This window comes from Arvicanthis niloticus, chromosome 1 (assembly GCF_011762505.2).
Source record: "Arvicanthis niloticus isolate mArvNil1 chromosome 1, mArvNil1.pat.X, whole genome shotgun sequence".
In the NCBI taxonomy this organism is placed as follows: Eukaryota; Metazoa; Chordata; class Mammalia; order Rodentia; family Muridae; genus Arvicanthis; species Arvicanthis niloticus.
This window is the reverse complement of record NC_047658.1, coordinates 84,178,273-84,185,869: the sequence shown is the minus strand read 5'-3', so window position 1 is coordinate 84,185,869 and position 7,597 is coordinate 84,178,273. Positions and strand designations below refer to the sequence as shown.

General features: G+C 40.8%; 1 long non-coding RNA gene across 1 annotated transcript; it reads left to right on the top strand.

Moving 5' to 3' along the window:
• Window positions 1-4,695: 4,695 nt before the first annotated feature.
• Window positions 4,696-7,122, top strand: LOC143443715 (uncharacterized). Its single transcript, XR_013112923.1, has 3 exons — window positions 4,696-4,769; window positions 6,177-6,267; window positions 6,378-7,122. It is a non-coding gene; the product is annotated as an uncharacterized LOC143443715 (long non-coding RNA).
• The last annotated feature ends 475 nt before the right edge of the window (window positions 7,123-7,597 follow it).

The window sequence follows — 7,597 nt, the reverse complement described above, 5'->3', positions numbered from 1 at the left end:
GAATCGCCCCCCAAGAAACTACTTCTAAACAGGTCCACACCCCCTCGTCCTATTTACCGTCTTTTCTCCCCTACCTTTGGATGATGGGCTAGAAGGGGTTGAAGCATTTGAGAGCCCTTATTAAAAGTAGGTTTTTAAAAATCTAAGTCCATACCTGGCGGCAGGTAATGGTGGCAGGTGATGATGTAAACTGTTGCTAGGTCCCTGGGAGGCATCGCCAATAAGCTAACATTTCTCCCTTTCTGTTTAATTAAAAATGAGGAACTAGAAAGGGACGATGGTGAGGCAGGAGTGAGGTCATCATGTTCTTTAAACTATTTCCTGATGATTGGAGGTGATATCATCTTTGGGGACCCTATGAAAATTGAGGCGCTGGTCAAGTCTTGGGACTGCTGGCTGTTTCGCTGCCGTCCAGGATCTGTTGGACCATCTGCTGCTAGGGAACTGCAATCCCAGTCAGAGCAGTCTAGGAGGGTAGCCCAGAGCACCTGTGGGTTGCTTCTCTGGAGCTGTCCTGAATGCAAATTTTGAGTAAACACCTGGACTTGGCAGGATGCTGAAACACATACACATCTTAGAAGCAGAAAATAAAGGTAAGTAGGTGAGAGAGAAAAAGTAATTGATTAGGTGTACATGGTCTTGGCATTTAGGGGAGGAGAGTCCCCAAGCCAGGCAATCAAGAATGAATCCCACCCTCTGGAACAGGCAACAGGTGGGGAACCTAGGCTGGTTGAGAGGGGTACTTATCTGGATAGAGTCCAGTGACCCATGAGAGGTGGATCCAACTGAGTTTCCTGAAACTTACAAGAATCTTTTTAGGTTTACAAACAGAGGCACATTTGTTTAAAAGCATGAACACTCTTTAAAGTGAGCTCAGGGAAGATAGAAACCTTCTGTGGAGCAAAAGGGACAAGAGGGGCTTCTTCCCTCTATTTAGAAGACTAAATGTATATAAATTTAGCATAAAGACAAACACCTTTAAGTCTATACTTAAAAGACAACCAAAGGAAACTTAATATCTTGAACTTGTGACTATGATAGTGGGCTGTATAGTGGAAGCCTTTACTAGAGTTAGACTAATAAGTTATCAGAACTACACTGATGAATGTTTGAACTCAGCTTTCAAAGTCCTATATAACAATAGCATAGTGAAGGGAAGAAATCTGAAGCATTTTTCATTCCTTTTATGTTCCTTAAATCACTTTCCTATCAAATTCCAAGTTTTTCACTTACTCCAAACTTCATGACTTGCATTTACCAACCTCAAGACACCTTAGACCCTGAAACACTTTTTTAGATCCTTATAACTTAAGCGTTCATATCCTAAGACCTTACATAAGCTTTGTCTTTTTCCTATCCAATTATTGGCCATGAGACACAGGTGGTTGATCATTGGGAGAAGTCATTGTAAGTGAATTCTTTTAAAGGAATAACAAAAATTTACATCTGAATTTGTTTATCTTTTACCATGAAGCCCATGAGCAAGACAAACGTATTTGCTTTTCTAGAAAGAGATCTGATAGTTTTAACTAGCTAATAAATTAACTAATGAACTAACTTGGTGGTGGATTACCTTAGGGTAAGGAGCTAGTTGCCTGTTGTTCTCTAGCTGTCAAGCTACAGTTAGCTTAGCTATCAATATGATCAAAGACCTGAGAAGGATTTATTATAATCTAGATGCCATATATTAATTAAAAGCGGCAGAGATTAGTCCATAGTCTGCTGCCTAGACAGTCCTCCCAGGTTCCTGTGGTCTCCATCACAATGTGGGCAAAGGCAGTGTGGTCATCAGGACCAAAGGTGAGAGGCTTTTTCTGTGGAGGAGGAACATGGGAGAGATGACCTCCCCTTCCTTGTCTTGGGCAACATGAGACAATCAATTCTCTGGGTATCCTCTGTTTTTCAGCAGTTCAGGCCCAGACCTGACAGTCTTATACCCTGGTTGGTGTACCACAATCCAGGTAGAGTCCTTTGTCACTGTGCCCATATCTTCTTGGAGACCTAGGGGGAGAGTCACTGTTAGGAGTTGGGAGTCTCTGTCATAGTAAGTTTAAACATTTAATAACATACTCATCAGATCTCTGACAGGTTTGAGAGCTAGTACCTATTAAGCATATATGAATTAAACAACCTATGTCTTAGGGGACTGGAAAGATGGCTCAGTGCTTAAGAGCACTGGCTGTTCTTGCAGAGGACGTAAGTTCAATTCCCAACACCCACATTGTGGTTTCCAACCATCTGTAACTTCAGTTCTCGGGGAGTCAACACATTCTTCTGACTTCCATGGACACACAGAACATATAGATTCATACACGTAAAATAAGTAAATAAAAGTAAAACAATCTATGTCTTTAGTTATCTACTCTAAACTGTATCTCATGAACATAAAACAGGAGGGTAAATAAAGTTTAACCTTGCAATTAACACATTAAAGGATTCTATCCTTTGTAAAGTTACTATCAACTTGAATTTTTAAAATTATAATAGCTTTTATGAGACTAGAACTGTTATAGATGCTTTGAGACTAGAACCTGTTAGGTTTGAGCTTTAAAAATCATGATGTTAAGTTGAAACTCTTGCCATATCAAAATAAAACTTTTCAATCTATAAACACAGAGCACAAACAGACTGGGAGCTTTCTGAGCTTCATATGGTGTAACATTATAAAAATCTATAGCTTATAAAAATCCAAGGGTATACTATAGCTTAATAACATTAGCAAAAACAAAGATAACCATATTTTTGTGGTCGTGTTCTTTAACCTTTTTAATGTTGTAAACTTCTAAAACTTTAAGAGCTTAAAGTTTCTCAATTGTGTTTTTAGTAATATTAAAATTAGACACTTTCTCAAAAATAAAGACATAGAGCAACAGTATAACAAGTTATCAAGACAGGACAGAAATCATACAAAAAATCTTATCTCAATTCAAAGATAACTTTGGAGACCTGCTTCCCTGGTTTGCTCATGTCACATGTTGTTGCCCTTAGACAAAATGGCAGTGAAGCTATGACTTCCCATAACAGACCTGGCCATGTGACTAGCCGTGTGTTGATTATATCCCAGGATGGAATCATGTCATGTGATTTAAGATTATTTGAACACATGCTTTCACTTACTAACCACATCCAATAATTTTACATTTCTGTCATCATAACAAAAATCCTTTCTAACTTAAAATATGAGATTTGTTGCTTTCTTAGTCTAAAAGGAGACATGATAATAAACAGTTCATTATGGCTAAGACATTTTAGAATTGTTGTATTATCATCTTAAGATGGTGAAGTCAAATGGCAGGTGGCAAGCCATTTAGCAGACATAGCTGCCAATATTTAAAACAGTTTTTACTAGTAGATCTATTTGTCTATTTCTTTAAAATGAAAGTTGTATTCCAAATCATATGGACATATACACAGAGTTAAATCCAAGTTACATATACATAGAGTTGAATTTGAGTTACATACATATATAAATATTCTTAACAAGAGCTGAATAAAGCCAAATATTATTGTAGATTATATAGAATTTAACCCATACACAATGAGCAATTTATAAATCCTTAGATGAGAATTTATAGATAATCTTAAGGTATGAATATTTTGAGAGCAGAATGCAAAAAAAAAAAATCAGAGATAGAAGATTTTTAAGAGTGAGGAAGTAGAACTTTAAGTGTATAGCAGAACAAGTTTACATATAAGATGTTTGAGAATCATTTGTTGGTGGCAGTGAGAATCTCCATAAAGGGAAAGTGAGTATCTGCAGGCCAGGTGCATGAAGGCAGGAGGAGGGAGGGGCCAGCGGCTCTATGTGGACAGGCTGAGACCCAGAGCCATGAAATCGGACTCTAGTTAGAACTTAGAATCAAATAAGTGATCTGCACATCTCAGGAGTGGTTTGATGAAGTGGCTTGGCTAGAAGCAGCCATTGATGGAAAGAAGCGTGTGCGCTGTAGTCTCTGGTCCCAACCCACCCTGGTTGCAACTTACAGACAAGGCATTTAAGTTGCATAGGGAAGGAAGACCAGGCAGGAAAAAAAAAAAAAAAACAGGGCTGAAATTTTCTTTCCATTTACCAGATTGCTGGCAATAGTTATACATAGATCCCATGGACAGGAAAAAAAGTCTTCAGCCTAAGCCCAAGGACACAGATGGCAGGAGATCAAGTAGGTACAAGCAACTCTAAAAAGAGTCCTCCTATTTGTTAAAAAAAAAAAAAAAATTCTTTGGTCAAACTGGTGAATCTTGTATGAACTCAATTGTGGCTATCCTTGTCCCTGTTGTTATCTTTGCTTTGTGTTTTGTGAAGGGCCCAGCTTAACATTACAAACTCTATTTTGTATTCAGACTCCATCTTATGTTGAGCTTATCCTCAGGATGAACTCAGGAACTGGAAAAACCATGACTTGTTCCAGGAACCAGGACACCTCCTAGCAATAGCCACAACTTTCCTAACAACAGCTACTCCACCCTTAGTGACAGCCAATCAGCTTTTAGGAGAAAAACACCTAATGTTCCAGTTGTCTCAAAATAGATTACTCAAGTTAGCCTCGGTTGTACATAACAAGCCGAAATCATTGCTAGCCAATAAGAAGGAGCCAAGCTGTAATTTCCCAAATATTAACCAATCATGTAACTGCCAAGTTAGAGAGCCCCTTATCCTGCTGAAACTGTGATAAAAAGACAAGGCTTTACCAGCTTGGGGCCTTTCACACCCATTCAGTGCATTGGAGAGGTTGGAAGGTCCAAGCTTGAGCTTGAATAAGATTCGGCATGTGAGTTAGACTCTTGATGATCTCTGGTGGTCTGTGGGGATTCCACAATCTGGGGATACCATTGTCTCTTGTGTTTTGCCTGTTTTTGTATGTTCCAACTTGGATGAGTGAAACAGGAATGGAAAAATGACTTGGGTAAGAAGATCGGTAAGCTAGAAAGCCCTCTGGCCTCTGTTCTAAAATATTTTTACAAACTTTATCCCCTTCTAGTTAAGGAAGATTTTGATTATCACCAAGAGCTGGCTGTAAAGATTCTGTGAACTCGAATAGCCCAAGTTTGGAGTCCACTGGCTCCCGAGGGCTCTTTTGACTCACTAGTGTCCTGGGCAGCAATTAATATGGCCTATGGGAATCTGAGTCACCTAGATTAAGTTGGATACATTTTGCCTTGGGCTGAGGCAACCTCTGCTCTAACTCCCTGGATGAGGGTCTCCATGATGCAGGCAGGGTGGTCAGGGTTGGTGAAAGGCCCTCCAAGAAGCAGCCACCCGGACTCAGGGCTCCTCTTCAAGGCCTCCTCTCCAGGAATTTGCTTTACAAACACAAGGGCCTATTTTTAAAACCCATTCTGCAAGAATCACCGGGAGGCATCAAACCTTCTTCTTCCCCCTTATAGCCACCTCTGCATACATCTCCCTTAGGCATCTGAGTGTCCTACCCAGCTCAGCCCCACAATCTCAGTCAACTGTGTTTCCAGAACTAGTTCTTCTGTTTCCTACCAAAGCTTCCCATACTGCCTGTTCCAGTCCCCGTTCCCCACTCCCTCCCTTCCTGCTTCTTCTTCCCAGCCCTTGCAATGATACCCTGATGAAACATATCTTTATATTCTCTTCTCCACTACAGACCTCTACAATTGTAAACACCCCCTTTCAGTTTCAGTCCTGGCTCCCTCATTTCTCTAGATGATTCTCTCTTTTTCAGTCACCTCGCCGCTTAGGATGACATTCAACAGATTCTCTGAACTTTTTTTTTTAACTACTGAAGAGAGAATGAATTCTCTCATGAAGGCCACTGAGGCAATCCCTGGGAACTGTTAATGTTTAGAGGGTCAACCTATAAACAACCTGTTTGACACTGGGGCTACCTACTGAGTCCTGCAAGAGCCACAAGGACTCCTCACCAGTCAAACAATGAAGATACAAGTGGATGTAAAATGATACAAATGAACCACTAAACAGACTGTCAACTAGGGTCAAAGAACTGTAACCTTTATTGACAATTTCTCTACTATCATCCCTGAATGCCCCTTCCCATTATTAGGGTGAGATCTGAGGAAACTTCAGGCTATGATTTCATCCTCAGGGGTGCCCCCAAGTTACAGTTAGGATATCCTACAAAAGTCTTGAACAATAGTCTGCCCAGTAAGTGAGGAATATCTGCTCTTCCATTTTTTGACTCATCTTCCAGAAGTTAAATGGGAAACACAAATCTAAGAAGTTTCCACGGTATGGGCAGAAGACAGTCCCCCTGGCTTGGCCAAACCTGTACCACTGTCCAGGTAAGATCTGAGCCTGCTCCCATCTGCTCAGTATCAGGCCCTTCTCCTAGATAAGAACAGAGAGACCTTTGATAAATCCTTGTCCACTAACCTCACCATTCTGTTACTAGACAATGACCTCAATGCCTATCCATGACTGTCTGGAAATGCTGGATATCATCTGACCTGACAGACATCCTTCTGACCACCAGATATGTGGATCTCTACACAGATGGCAGTAGCTTCATCTAAGAAGGGGCCAGTTATGTGGGGGTAGCAGTGGTCTCAAGTCGAAAAGAAGTCATCTGGGCACAAGTCCTGCCTAGGGGCCCATCTGCCCAAAGAACAAAAATAATCACTCTGGTGCAGGCCTTGTGATGGGGTGATCATCTACAGAGACAGCCAGCATGCTTTTGCTACGGCTCATGTTTACACAGATTTATAGACAGAGAGCCGTACTCACCTCAGAAGGAAGGACTATTAAAAAATAAGCATAAAATCATTCAATTGCTGGAGGCCATCTCAGCTGAACTGGCCATACATAATACACTGGCAAGAACACTAAAAAGACCAAAGCCCCCAAACTCAAGGTAACAACTATGCAATTCAAATTGCTAAGGAGTCTGTCCTTGGGAAACCCAGCTGCAGAACCATCTTAGAGCTATCTGCTCTTCTGAGCCCCCACTCAACTTCAACAAAGAATGGCACTGAGTATAACCCAAGAGAAATCAAGTCATAGTATGATTTGGGGTCCTGGAAAAACAACAATGGATAGTGGATGTTGCTCTAGGGAAGAATTTGAATACCAACAGTGTCAGGCCTGAACTGGCTAAACACCTTACTAAAGTGGAAACTTAAAGGTTCTTTGGAAAGTCAGTTGTGTTGGATGGTGTTTTGCTAGGGCAAACACTTGAAGGAGTGTTTTCCTGAAGTGGACAAAGGTAAAAGACTAACACAGACTCATAAAGGAACTTTTCACTGTAACAGACACAGGTGAAAGGGTGTTCTGCTAAAGCAAGCACATGAAAGGATAAGGGATGAAGGATTCTTTGCTAACGACATGTATGTATTGGTTCACCTTACATTGCAGAGTTGAGCTCCATTTGTTGGGACTCTACAGAGAGAAAACCATTGTCACAGTCCAAGAGCCACACAGTTACCTGGCCTCCTTAGCCCTACTATTTTCAAGTAAGAATCCACAGAGAGGGTTAGATGTTTAGCAATTTCAGGAGGGATTCCAAAGCTTTTATGGGATTTTCCAAAAGTGCCTCTGACTCAAACGAGTTTATAACTACTCTGATAATTAAACAGAATAAACAAAAGCCTGAACTGTGGGTCTGGGAAGATGGCT